Genomic DNA, 15,219 nt, shown 5'->3' with positions numbered 1-15,219 from the left:
CCATTTATACAAGATGAGGGGAAGGCAGCAGAACCTGTGGGTAGAAATGCAGAAATGCCAAGTGATGAAGAGGCAGAGGAAAATGAAGCAGGAGACTTTAGGTCTTCAAATGACTAATTGGTATGTGAAGTTGATCTATTGTTGTGATGTAATTCTGCAACCAGATGTTGATGGCTTTCCGGTCTTGCATCATCTATGGGGGGATGTAGTGAGCTCCAGTGTCTATGACTGAGTTGTGAATGCAGGCTGGAAATCTTTATTGTTTACAGTACAGAGTGGTCTACAGTATCATGGATTGTAACAGCAGATGCAAACTTACACTTCTGGATATACCTTCTCTGATGCGAGGAATGTATTCTGCTATGCCCTATCCCATTTACCTTTCACTCACAGATTTCCCTAAATCCTGTTTGGCTCAGCAGGTTCGGCAAATGTAAGATAATGTCAGAAGCAGATGGGAATTGCTGGCAGACATAAGGAGAGGACATCACTGAAACCAGGCAATATTAGTGTTGTTTAAGTGGGGTGTAACCAAGGTTGTTATAGCATCAGGACACTGGGGTGGAAAAGTGTTTTCCTGTATATTTCACCTGTTGGGTACAGGAGGTTGTCAAATGGTGTATTTTGTGCCTGAAGATGTGTCTGGCTCATGTGTAAATGTTGGATCATAACCTCTCGCATCCCATTGGGTTGAGTTGTTTGTGAGATACATTGGACCTGGCTGTCATTGTTTTCTTGCTTTGCAGACCAAGGTGCATGTCACTTTAGACTTACATACGTGAGTGACAATCATACAGGTATATGATCAATGTAAGTGAAAGGTTTCAGGACTGGGTACTTCAGTAATCATCTTTGTATGTTCCATGGGATATGTGAATTTGAAGCTATGGTATGGGTATGTGATAAGGCTATACCAAGTGACACAGAGGACCTATCAGTGTGCTCCCTGCCCTGTGGGAAGTTTACAATTACCCTGACTTCTGTATTCTGTGTATTTGCATTGTGTGACACCTTAGCATACATACTGATGCTACTCTCGCTCATGCTCTATGTGCTGTTTGCAATTCTAGCTATAAATGTGTGTAGAACTCGATTTCAACTTCTTTGAAATCTGTCTTCTTACATTTCTGTTGAAATGAGTCTCCTGCTGATTGAGTCCCTGTTTGCTGTCCATAACAATGGGTGTACAATACAGAGGGGCATAATAAGACCTGAGTTGTCATGCATAACTATTGCACATGGATGATGAAAAACACATACACAGGACCTGGGCTTAAGTGCGATTTACTGTGCATATCAAAAGAATATAAAGGGAAAGAAATGAACAAAAAAGTGATCAGTGAAGTGATGGTGGATAAAATAATCAGGGTAGCCACTATACCAGTTGGAAACACAAGTCCAGTGTCATTGAACCATGGGAAAATAGAGTTAGGTTTCAGAACAGTCAACAGGATGTATCTATGGTAGATAAGGGGAACAATTCAGGAGAGATTCACTTCCTGGCAGTGGGTTTGGTCTTGGCATCTGCTCCTGCTGGATGTCTGGGAGGAGGTCCATGTTTGTGGGGGGGTCTTCAACTACAGAGGGAGGGGTGTCTGAGGCATTCCCTTCCCCTGGCAGGCCTCCATTCCACTAGCAGCAGCATATTTGGAAGGGGCTGATGTTTAATTGCTAGTGGAAGGGGACAGATGTTGGGTACAAAACCTAATCAGTGTGGTATTCATTTCCCTCAGCCCTGCCACAATGGATGACAGTTGGGCATTTTGTGCTGCCACTGCACCATGACTTCCTGGTGGTGGTCCCTCTGCAGCGTTTGAATTTCCCCCGACATGGTGATGACTTGGCCCATCATTTTTTGGGAACTTTGGTTGGCTCCCAAGACTTAGGAGATGGTTTCCTGGTCAGTTGTGTCCCATTGAGGGCACATCCTATGGCTCACAGTATCACTCCTACACACCCTACCCCCATATGCCTATGTCCCTGGCACAGTGTGCCCACTCCCAGTGGTTGCAGGTCCATCAATGCCAGGGGTGGCAAGGTAAGACTCAGGTCCTACACTGTGGGGCACCCAATAGATGATACAGTCTTTGGTGCTCAGGATTGAATGGTTGCCTATAATGCAGATCAACAGGGCTGGGATGAGTTGATGTGGGCAGGGTGAGGCTGAGAGTCATTGACTGAACAGGTGTCCTAGATAGGCCAGGATGTTTATCAGTGTACAGACATCACTGGGGCCTTTATCCAGAGGGAGTGGCAACAGTCTTTGATATCCTCTCCATGGTGGCATTGGAAAGTTTATCTGTGGAGGGAGTGAGACACAGAGTTTAGGTTAAAATGGGTGTATTGTTGCATGTGTGTGTGAGATGCAAACAGTGTACCAACATGATTCCCAGCAATGGCATTGACAGCTGCTGCACAGCATACCTTAGTTGCACATATAACTTTGGAACTTGATTTCCATACTCCATGTAAAGAGATGTTAGACTACGTTGGTAGTGATTGTACTGCTGATGGCATCTGATTTTGTCTGATTATAGAAATGACTATTCACCTCTGTTACCTAGTGAACAGTCAGGCATGCTAGATGGCACAAACCAGAGCTGTACAAGAACAAGACACAATGGTGTCCTTGTAGGAACACATAATCTGAGTAGGCAAGGATCATCGACCTGTATATGGATATACTGCATGTGCCTCGACACAGCAATCTGACTTACCAGGTGATCTTTAATCTGTGGCCATTATAAATGGGCACACAGCTATAGCTGTGTTTTGCTTGGGATGTTGGTGTGAGTGAGCCATTGCATTGCTGTCATTGCCATGCACTTTTCTTCAGTAGAACAATAAAGATAGTGTAGCTAGTAAATCAGTTAACCATGCATGACGTGATAGTTTTTGCACATTCCAGGTTTTCACAATGATGGAATAGTGCATTCTAGGAGTTGTAGTGATATGATTAACCAGTAGTTCATGTGCCATTTCCAAAAGCTGTGAGGCCAGATGGGTTCAGTGGAGATGTGGCATGCCAGAGAGGGCTATTGAGTGATTTGGACAGAGGTTTAGTGGCTGGATGTTAATTGGGGTGGGTTTAGGTGATGAGGGAGCATGCTGGACAGGAAAAATGTGTGACATGAATGTTGTGGGTACTTACCAGACTCCACTACCCCAGGTATTCCTGTCAGGCCCTCAGGATGCAGGATGTTCAAGACCTTCTCCTCTCATGATGTGAAAGTAGGGGGAGGAGGTAGGGGCCCGCGGCCAGTCTTCAGTATGGTTAGCTGGTGCCTGGATGCCATGGAACATACCTTCCCCCGTAGATTGTTTCACCTCTTACTGATGTCCTCACTTGTGCTGGATGACTGCCTAATGCATTGACCGTGTGCAATATTCTTTGCCACAACTCCATTTTCCTGGCAATAGATGTTTGTTGGACCTGTGCTCCGAACAGGTGTGGCTCTATCCTTACAATTTCATCCACCATGTCCCTCAACTCGTCATCAGTGAAACGTGGGTGTTTTTGTGGAGACCTGGTAGTGGTTGTGAAGACAGTGTGTGGAGGTGTTTTAATTGAGAGGGTGCAGTGTTTGGTTAATGGTGAGGTGTAGGTGCTGTGATGTGAGTGGGTGGCAGTTGTAGCGCATTGTGTGTGATAGTGATGTGTGTATTGTGAATGTAATGCTGAGTGAAATGTTCAAAATCAATTTTTTGGCTTCGCAGGTTATGTAAATGGTGTTCTGGACACAAAGGATTGTGGGCTGTGTACAGGGGTGTTTCATAGTGCAGTGAGTAGGTGTGTCAGGTGTGTGGATGTGTATCAGGTGTGCGGTATTCAAACTATCCAATGTTGTGTTGTGTTCTGAATGAAGTGAGTTGACACCGCCGCAGTTTGCACTGCCAATACTTTTCCACCATGGAAGAACCACTGTCATGATTTGTGAATCGTAATATGATGGGAGGATTTTTGTCGGGCTGGTGGTGCTTGCGGTGGAACCACCTATTTTCAGTGTTCCAGTGTCCTAGCACTTTCAGGGATTTGTCTGTATTTTGGCAGAGTTCACAGTGTGGTTCCTAATATGGTGGTTGTATGACCACCAACATGGCGGTCTTTTGGTGGCTGCCACCGCTGTGGTCTTACCGTCAGACCACCAAAGTCATAATAAGGGCCCATGTCCGAAGGTAAAACTTTGACCGAGCCCTCCCGCTCACTGTAGCCATGCAGGGCTCCATTGCAGTTGGCCTACAATTTTGACTTTGCCCCGGGTAAGTGCGACCAGATGTCCAGCTTGGCCCTTTTAGCTTCTATGCGCTAAAAAACATTTAGGCCCTCATTACGACCCTGGTGGTCAGTGATAAAGTGGCGGTAATACCACCAACAGGCTGGTGGTAAGTACCACCAAATTATGACCCTGGCAGTTAGATCTCCGAAAGACAGCCAATGTACCACACCGACCGCAAGGGCGGAAAGAACAGTCACCACGGCGTTAGCCTCCTACAACCAGGCGGAAGACAAAGTTCCACCAGATTATGACAACATAATCCACCACCATTTCCGGGGCGGTGCCAACACCTTCAAAAGCCTGGAGGAAACACATGTGAAAGGACTCACCATTGAAGACACAGGGAAGAACCATGCCACCATGGAACCAGCACTGCAAGTAATCCCGATGATCTTCTATGTTATGCTCCAAAACGAACACCAATGCTGGCGAAGACGACAACGGTGAGTACAGCCGCCTAGCACACAAGGGATGGGGGAGGAAAACAAGAGTGACACACACAGACATGACACATACCCCGTACACACACACCATACACACAAACAGCTGCACAAGAAAACAATTTATCACCGTAAATCGGCTGAATAATGCAAGGACAACAGGAATTGACTAAAGTGATTGTAATCAGATCAACGCAAAATTAATAATACGTTTTACCAATGCAACACATATGTAGAAATGTACAAAAAAGGGACACTGCCCAGTCCTCAGTTCACACGGGCCACATGGCCACAGGGCAAAGTCCAAGGCCCCATTTGTTATCTGCACCAATACGGAGAGAACACTGCAGGGGCATCAGTTGGCAAATATGCAGGCACCTCAGTGGGGAGGGGTGGGCACCTCAGCCGAATGCAGAAACAAGACCACTGGTTCTGGAGGGGGCAACATGCCCTGTGATTGGTCCTGGGGATTGCAAGGCCACAGTCTCTCGAGTGGGTGAAAGCCCCACTGGTTCTGGAGGGGGCAACATCCCCTGTGCTTGTTCCTGGGGAGTGCAAGGCCATAGCCTTTCGAGTGGGTGTCTCTCACACTGGTTCTGGAGGGGGCAACATGCCCTGTGCTTGGTCCTAGGGATTGCAAGGACACAATCTCTCAAGTGGGTGACTTGCCCACTGGTTCTGGAGGGGGCAGCAAGCCCTGTGATTGGTCCTGGGGACTGCAAGGCCACAGTCTCTGGAGTGGGTGAATACCCCACTGGTTCTGGAGGGGACATGCTGCACAGCAGTCCATGGAGGCTTGATCACATGGCGTCCACCAGCGGGGATGGCTGCACTGTGGTAGTGGTGTTAGTAGTGGGAGGCTCCTGCTCAGCCCCTGCACCCTGCGATGGCTGCACTGTGGTGGTGGTGGTAGTAGTGGAAGACTCCTGCTCAGCCCCTGCACCGTGCGATGGCTGCAATGTGGTGGTGGTTGATGTAGTGGGAGGCTCCTGCCCAGCACCTGCACACTGCGATGGCTGCACTGTGGTGGTGGTGGTAGTAGTGGGAAGCTCCTGCTCAGCCCCTGCACTCACTGATGGCTGCACAACCACTGCTGGCTGTGGGGGCTCTGTGACAGCCGCTGGTCCAGGATCCTTCCCCTTATTGCCTGTAGGTGCAGGCTCCTTCCCCTTCTTGCTCGCTGGTGCAGGCTCCTTCCCCTTTCTGCTGGCTGGTGCAGGCCCCTTCCCCTTCTTGCTTGCTGGTGCAGGCTCATTCCCCTTTCTGCTGGCCAGTGCAGGCTCCTTCTCCTTTCTGCTGGCTGGTGCAGGCTCCTTCCCCTTCAAGATTTGTGGCTTGGAATCCTTTCCACCATAAGTAGGTGCTGATGGAACTGGGCCAGTGGACTGTTTGGCTGAGGTGCTTGGCTGGGTTCTTGATGCCCTGGCCATACGTGTAGGACGGGGGAGGAGTAGGGAAGAGGTCAGTGGTGGAAAGGAAAATGCTTTTTTGGGACATTGGGGCAGGAAGAGGAAGAGGGAGAAGGAATGGGAGTGGAGGATGAGGTAGTGGTTGTTGGAGGTGTATGTCTGCTGGATTTGGGTGCTGGTGCATGGGTTGTATGTTGTTGTGAGGTGGATGACTGTTAGGTGTCTGAGTGCTTGCGTTTGTGTACCTTAGAAGGGGGGACAGACACGGTGGGAGAGGACACAGGGGATGTGTGCATGGATGTTGTGGAGGTGTCTGCTAGTGAGGTATGTGCTCTGCTTGGTGTGGTGATGATGCAGGTAGAGGATGATGATGTAGTGCATTCAGGTGTGATTGTGGACATAACTGGGTGGGAGATGGAGGAGGAGGAGGAGGGGGAGACAGTGGAAATAGTGGATGTTGTTGTGTCTGCAACTGAATGGTGTTTGTGTGAGTGCTTGAGGGATGAAGTGTGGTGCTTGTGTTTGCCTGTGACACTTGTCTGTTGCACTGTGTGCATGCTCATCTGGCTGTGTGCTTGGGATGACTTAGGGTTGAGGTAAATGGGACTGGGAAGTGGAAGTTGGAGGGGGGATGGTAGAAACAGGGACAATGGCTGCCATCAGAGAGGAGGCCAGAGCCTGAATCAATCTCTGTTGGGCCGCCAATCCAGTGTGAATGCCCTCCAGGAATGCATTTAATTGTTGCATCTGGGCTGTTAGCCCCTGGAGCCCTGGATAGCATTCACAATGGTTGATTGCCCTACAGAAGTGGATCTCAGGAGGTCAATAGCCTCCTCACTCAGGTCAGCAGGGCTCACTGGGGCAGGGCCTGAGGTGCCTGGGGCGAAGGAGATGCCAACCCTCATGGGTGAGCGGGCACGGGTAAGTCGCTGAGGGGGTGCTGGGACAGTGATGCTGGTACGGGGTGTGGTGGCTATACCTGTAGCTGTGGTGGTCACAGAGGTCACATCCTGTGAGATGCAGTTCCCTCTGTAGCCGGTGCCTCTGCTCCTCCACCAGATGATGCTAATGCACATAAGGACAGGCTGACAAAACAAGAAATGGGGGGAGAGCGACAAAGGATACACTGGGTCAATGACTGCACCAACACCACTGTTGGTGTACACAGCACCCGCTCACACGGGTACAGGCCTACGCACTATGTATTGCACTAACACTGATATTGCTAGCCACCAAGGTACACACCGCCAACTGCAGCACACCTGGGACACACACAGCCCTGGCCAGTAGTGGATGCTAACAAGCTAGGAAGGCAGTGTTTTCCCTTCAGACCCTTAGCCACCAGAGGACCTACGCTGCTATGTCTGGCTTGGCCTAGGGGCACACACTGACACACAACCACCACCCGGATACCACCCCACCAGGCGTAAGTTGTAATGATAGCCACTGTACTTACCACATTGTGGCTGCTGTGTTGCCCTCAAGCGCCCATCCTGCTCTGGATAGGCAACCGCCAGTATGCGGCCCATCGGGGGGTCAGGGTTCGACGGGGACCCCTTCCTCGTTGGGAGGCCATCCCCAGCTGGGGCTCCGCGGTCTTCCATGCCCAGCGTCTCAGGTCCTCCCACCGTTTGCAACAGTGGATGCTCTGTCTGCCATAGACCCCCAGGGTCAGTACCTCCTTGGCGATGGCACACCATATACCCTTCTTTTGATGGGCGCTGACCTGCAGAGGCAATACAGACATGAGAACACCATTAGACAAACAGTACAGCCAGTTACACAAATGGCCCACCATACCCATTTACAGCACTATTGGCACACACAAACCCCAGCACTCAAAGTGTACCCAGCCAGGGGGAATCCCTCCCCCTTACACAATGCCTTCACACACACCTCCATACATGCATGCAACATGCATCGTGCCCTCAGTATACTCACCTGTTGGTCTGGAGGCCCATACAGTCCGTACTGGGGTAGGACCCCATCCACCAGTCTCTCCAACTCCTCTGAAGTGAAAGCTGGGACCCTCTCCCTGGTCACACGGGCCATGGTAGGTTCTAGACACAGGTCACAGCAGCACATGCAGTGTCTCCAACTCCTCTGAAGTGAAAGCTGGGACCCTTTCCCTGGTCACACGGGCCATGGTAGGTTCTAGACACAGGTCACAGCAGCACATGCAGTGTAGTTCCTCTCCTATAGAAGGTCAGGAAACAAGCGAGGAATCATATAGAAAATGGCAGTCACGTCCATGGTAGTGCATATCGTCACCGCCGGCGTAGATCACCATTGGCCACTGTACCCCATAGAGCCCAATATTAACCATTGAGGAATTGCACGGCGGTTCCCGACCGCCCTCTGCCACGGCGCACACTGTCAGCGGCATTAACTCACTTCCACCTGTCCCTCCACACAGGACAGGTGGACTCCATTTCGGGGGGGGGAGGCAGGCCTATGGAATAATGCTGCGTCACAGGAGAAATAGGCACATACTGTACAGATCACCCTGACCCATTTCAGGTATACAGATTGCAAACTACTGTTGTGGCTCCACTATTCAGTTTGTGACAGGCTCCTCACTCTTTTTTCCCTTAGATTCCTACCATTGTGGATGAATAGGAGATGGAAACATACCCCGGTGTACAGACCCCTAGTTGACTTGGCTACACTGGAGGACAGATACATTATCCTCACCTATAGACTGGACAGGGCCGCAATCCCAGAGCTGTGGGCCCAATTGGAGCCTGACCTTTTATCTGCTATCCGTCACCCCACTGGGATCCCCCCTCTTGTGCAAATTCTATCAGTGCTCCATTTCCTGGCAACTGGTCCTTTCCAAGTGACAGTGGGCTGGCAGGAGGAGTGTCACAGCCAATGTTCTCAATAGTGCTGCCAAGAGTATTGTCTGCCCTGACAAAACACATATGCAGCTACATTGCATTTCCCAAGGTTGAGGATTTGGCCACTGTGAAGGCCAAGTTTTATGCAATGGGACATATCCCCAATATAATTGGGGCGATTGACAGAACACATATTGCATTTGCCCTCCCCCTGCCAGAATGAACAGATGTTGAGGAATCGGAAGAGTTTCCACTCCATGAATGTGCTGATGGTGTGCTTGGAGGACCAGTACATCTCCCATCTCCCACGTCAATCCTGAGTCGTGCATGATGCCTTTGTCCTGAGGAATAGCAGGATCCCAAATGTGAAGTCCCAACTACAAAGGCACAGGGTGTGGCTAATAGGTGAGCCCTGGTTCCCACTCAGTATATGTTGGTGTATCAGTATGGTGTGGGCCATATGGGATAGTGTATGGCTAAATGTTGTCCCTCAATATTTGCAGGTGACTGTGGTTACCCAAACCTATCATGGCTGCTGTCCCCTGTGAGGAATGCCAGGACAAGGGCAGAAGGACGTTATAATAAGGCACATGGGTGAACCAGAAGGATTATTGAGAGAACCTTTGGCCTCCTGAAGGCCAGGCTCTGGTGTCTCCATCTAATCGGTGGATACCTGTGCAACTCACCCAAGAAGGTCTGTCAGATAGTAGTGGCATGCTCCATGTTACACAATCTGGCCCTCAGATGCCATGTCCCTTTTCTGCAGGAGGAGGAGACTGGAGATGCCCCTGTAGCAGCAGTTGAACCTGTGGACAGTGAGGATGAGGAGGCAGAGGATGAGGATGAGGACAACAGAACAACTGTAATCCATCAGTACTTCAAATGACACACAGGTGAGACAGTGCAACTTTACATTTCAGTTACTTTGGTTGTATTCTGTGTGGCATTGGCATGCTGGTATTTCCCAATTCTATGTCCACTTACTGTTCCCTCTGGCTATTCATTTTGCAGATGTTGGTGATATGACAAATACACCTGGTGTGATCACAAAAGCCAGCTACAGGTCATTAATTCTATGCTCATTCTATGTAGTTCATTTGCACTGGTTGTACCTGTTTCAATCAATACATATTTGAAATGCATGACATAATAGAAATCGATTTTTATAAAAGGGTGTTTATTAAAGTGTTAACACGTAGGGGAAAGTGCAATTGGATGGGGTGATGATGGAGGAAAGTCCAGTGAATTGTTCCAGTCTGTTTGTAGCACAGGTGCATTGTGCAAGGGGACTTAGGAAGAGAGAAATGGCAGTTCAAGGTGGACAGGGTGACTGTGTGGGACACATGGCTGACAATAAGGAGAATCTAATTTCCTGGCGGGGGTCTTGGCAAGTGTCTCTGGCTTCTGTCTGGATTGCAGGGAATGTTTGAGGGGTGGTTCACCTTCTGCAGGGGGAGGGGTGCTGGTAGCCTGTGAGTCTTGTGGTGGGGCCTCCTGGAAACTAGCAGCAGCGGAAGTGGAAGGCTCTTCAGATGACTGGCTAGTGGCAGGGGCCTGCTGGTGTGAGACTGCCTCCCTCATGATGTTGGCCTTGTCTGCCAGCACCCCTGCTATGGCCATCAGGGTGTTGTTGATGGCCTGCAAGTCCTCCCTGATCCCCTGGTACTGTCCCTCCTGCAGCTGCCTGTTCCCCTGCACGTTGTGTGGATCTGGCCTATCGTGTCCTGGGAATGCTGGTAGGCTCCCAGGATCTTGGAGAGTGCATCCTGGAGAGTCGGTTCCCTGCTCCTGTCCTCCCCCTGGTGCACAGAAGTCATCCCAGTGTCCCTGTTGGCTTGTGCCTCTGTCCCCTGAATGGTGTGCCCACTGCCAATGACCCCAGGTTCGTGATTGTCTTGTGTGCCAGGTGTGGCCTGGGATCCCTGTACAGGTGGGCACACTACTTGTTGATGTGTCCTGGGGACATAGGTGTGGGTATGCTGGGTGGGTGCTGTGGTGTTGGTTCCTGATGGGGAAAGCTCTGTGGTGGTCTGTGAGTAGGCTTGGGTGACCGGCTGCCCAGTGGGCCATGATGGGCCAGGTAGGTCGTCCAGATCCAGAAGTCCAGAGTTACTGTCATCACTGTGGCCCTCTTCTGTTGGGGGACTGGATAGTGGTGGCACCTCATCTCCAGTGACATTGGCTGGGGTACCTGTGGGGATGTGAATGATGTATTATGCTTCAAGTGTATGAAATTTGTACATCTGTAGCTGCCCTTCTATGGTTGGTGTTGCCCTGCCAGCTTTTGCTTGTGTATGTTGGGGCCAGATGTAGCAACTTTGCAAATTGCAACTCGCAATTTGCAATGCAGAACAGTGTCTCAGACACCGTCTGCGAGTCGCTATGGGGTCGCAAAGACCCACCTCATTAATATTAATAAGGTGGGTCGCAAATTGCGGCCCCATAGCGACTATGGGCACTCACGGGTATGGAGGCCTGCTGTAGTCAGCAGACTTCCATGTTCGTAACTGCTTTTAAATAAAGCAGTTTTTTTTTTTTCAAGTGTAGCCCGTTTTCCTTAAAGGAAAACGAGCTGCAGTTAAAAAAAACAAAAAAAAACTTTTGTTTCGGATTTTTTCAGGGCAGGTAGTGGTCCCTTGGACCACTACCTTCTCTGAAAAAATAATTTGGGGTCCAGTCACAAAGGGGAAGGGGTCCCATGGGGACCCCTTCCCGTTTGCAAGTGGGTTACCATCCACTTAAAGTGGATGGTAACTGCGACTCCATTTGCCACCGCGTACGCGGTCACAAATGGAGTTGCATACCACAGCGACTCGCAAATAGGAAGGGAACACCCCTTCCTATTTGCGACTCTGAAATGCATTTTGCGAGTCGGTTCCATTTTTGCATAGCAAACTCAGGTTTGTGACTTGCAAACGGCGATTTTCGCCGTTTGCGACTCGCAAACTGTTTGCTACATCTGGCCCTTGGTGTATTGTGATATGTTGTTTCCCTATGCTGTGCATGCAGGGCTGGGAGGGGTGTCCATGCATTGGTACAGCATGCAGGGCCTGGCATTGGGATTAGTGAGATGTGTTGGAGTGTGGGGATGTGGTGGAGTGATGGGAGTGAGGGTGAGGGGTTGTGATGGCATGCAGGTATGGGGGGTGAAAACTGTTGTAAGTTGACTTACCAGTGTCCAGTCCTCCGCCAACTCTGGCGTCTCCTTCAGGATGCAGTGTTGCCAGCACCTGTTCCTCCCAAGCTGTGAGTTGTGGAGAAGAAGGTTGGGTTCCACGGCCAGTCCTCTGTATGGCAAGCTGGTGTCTTGCTGCAATGGAACGTACCTTCCCCCATATGTCATTCCACCTCTTCCTGATGTCATCCCTTGTTCTTGGGTGCTGTCCCACAGCGTTGACCCTGTCCATGATTCTCAGCAATAGCTCAGTCTTCCTTGCTATAGATATTTGCTGCACCTGTGCTCCATAGAACTGTGGCTCTACCCTGACGATTTCCTTCACCATGACCCTTAACTCCTACTCAGTGAAATGGGGGTGCCTTTGTGGTGCCATGGGTGTGGTGTGATGTGTGTTGGTGAGGGTGTGTTGGGTAATGTGGTGGGGTGTGTGATGTGGAGTGCGTGAGGGGTGTGTCTAGTGTATAGTGTGTGTGTCTAGTTGTCTCTGAGCTCTCCTTCTCAGTCTCCTGGTGGCAATTGTTGTATGTAAGGGGTTGTGGGTAATGTGGGTGTGTGTTTTATAGTGGTGTGGGTGGGTGCATGTGGTGTGTGCATGACATTCAGGTGTGTATCTTTCTTATTGTCCAATGTAGTGTTGTTTTGTATGTGGGTGTCCATTCTGAGCACCGCAGTATGTACGGCCAATGGTTTACCACTGTTGAATGTCTGCCTTGGTAACTCGTGGGTCATAATGTAATGGATGTTGTTTTCTTGGCGTAACAGTGTGGGTTTTGGAACTGGCAGTTTATCACTGACCTTTGGTCTGACGGATTTGTGTATGTGGCTGTATTCTGTCAGATTGGTGTATGTGTGTCATAATATGGTGAACGGATATTCGCCAGTGTAGCGGTACGTTGGCGGCCATCAGCACAGCGGTAAACGGTATTTACCACCAATGTCATAATGAGGGCCTTTGTCTTTTAAATTAAGCCTTGTTGCTTGTTGCCATGCTACCAAGGGTTGAGCCAGGATCAATTTATTGAGATCATGCCTGGACCTAAGTGGAGGACTTGTGGCCTATCACTAAGTGTAGGTGCGTACCTGCCCTTACCAATAATCCACTTTCCAACAGGTAAGTCTTCTTTTTTCCATGAAATTGGGGCACAGTTGAGACATCCTGATGGATATGGGGATGATGTTCCAGATCCTAGGTGCAAAGATGGAAAAGGCTTCTTGCTTAGTTTTTTTCTTTTTTACACTTCTTAGTTTGCTGTTTGATGGTGTCTTGGCAACAAGTGCTGAGAACCACCAAAGAAAATGAGCTTGTCGGCAAGATAAGAGAGGATGCTAATCAATTTGGCTTTGTAAATGATGCAGCATCTTTTGAAGATGGTGCTGGCCAGCAAAATGAGCCAAATGAATTCCATGAGGATGGGGATTCGCTATAGGTACTTTTAGGTTAAGGACTGTGTTGAGCTGAGTCATGCATGGGAAGTACGAGCATCCAACGCTGCGTAGCTAGTGGCTGGCAATCCTATAAAGTGACCTTGGAGAAGACTGCTACAAATGATTTTCTGGCACCATTTTGTAGCAAAACTGAAGTCCCACGGGTAATAGGGCACAGCAGTATTATAGGCATGGATACTGCTCCAGATGATTACATGTTTTACAGGCTGCGGAAACACACGCTGTTAAATTAAATGAGTTACAGTTCAGCAGGAGGAACATTTGTAGGAAAAAGGGTGTCAATTAGGGAAACTAAATGGAAAAAGATCATGCAAACCTGGTTTCCACATGTTTCCAATTCTCATTACGGCTAGTAGTTGAGGTGGACATATCAGCCAGAATCGATGTCTCGGGCCCAGTATCTTCCCTCCAATGACTAGCCAATTTGAAATGGTGCCTGCATGTAATATTTATTTGTTCTCAGTGCGTTGTCTTTTACAATTGAAAAAATAACCTTTTGCTTTTGGAAAATCTTAAATGTTTCATCAATAAATGCTTTCATTATGGAGTTTTTCTCTTGAATAATAGATTAAGGGGCAGATTTAAGAGTCCCTAGCGCCACCGGAGTGTCAAGTTTCGTGATGATCTGATGACTCTAACCACTGCTCCATATTTACAAGGAGGTGTAGCGCCACTTTTTGTGGTGTTATGCCTTCTTGTAAATATGGGCGCCTCTGATGCAGTTTTTTGCATTAGAGGGTTGTGCAATGGGTGTTGCAGTGGGTGTTCTATTGCTTTTGACACTGCCCCAGATTTACGAGTAATCGTAAACCTGTGGCAGCGCCAAAAACTACCGCCACCCAAGGGATGGCGTTAGCATGGCAAAACAAGCAGGAATGCTGTTATTCCTCCTCGTTTTTTGCTTTTACCATGTGTGCTGCATTCTGCAGCACAAATACAAAGAGCAAAATGTCATGGGTGATTGTTTATGTCCCAGAAAGTGTCCCTCCCTACACATTATTAATCATTCCAAAATGATGCTTTAGTACTTCAGCGTCATTCTGCAGCACACATAGAAGTGCCAAGTCGCCATTAAAGATTGTTTATGTGCAAGAATGGACACCTTCCTGCACAGAAAACAATCTATCCCCTCAACGCAGAATCCTTGCACTATGGTACAAGGATTCCTGCATTGGGTCAGGCAGCTTAATTCAGTGCCGGTGCAGGGGGAAACGGATGGATGCGCTGTATTCCTGTAAATATGGTGCAAACCCTGCATTTTCAAAGTGGTGCAGCTTGGCGCTGCTGTTTTTGGCACAGCACTGTGCTAGCTACTTTTGAATACTTCAGGGCTAAATGTGCTATATTACTCATCAAATGTAATTATTTTTACCCAGCCAAGGATATTTTCTTGCTTTGCTCTTTATTTTCCAAAAGAGGAAGCACGTTTGTATTTCTCACTATCTTTGCTGTCTGATTTTCAGCAGTATGTAAAATTGTGTTCGAATCTTGCTATTAAAACGAACTGGCAATAAAGCTACCCTTTTGCATAAGATAAAAATGTAATCTGCAATTTTCTTCTGTCTGTGTTTTTCCTGATTTTGTAAAATGTATTTATAATAATTTAATCAAGTCCTCTGTGTCTTGGTG

Source organism: Pleurodeles waltl, chromosome 2_1 (assembly GCF_031143425.1).
Source record: "Pleurodeles waltl isolate 20211129_DDA chromosome 2_1, aPleWal1.hap1.20221129, whole genome shotgun sequence".
Classification (NCBI taxonomy): Eukaryota; Metazoa; Chordata; class Amphibia; order Caudata; family Salamandridae; genus Pleurodeles; species Pleurodeles waltl.
Note: the sequence above shows the minus strand (reverse complement) of the source record.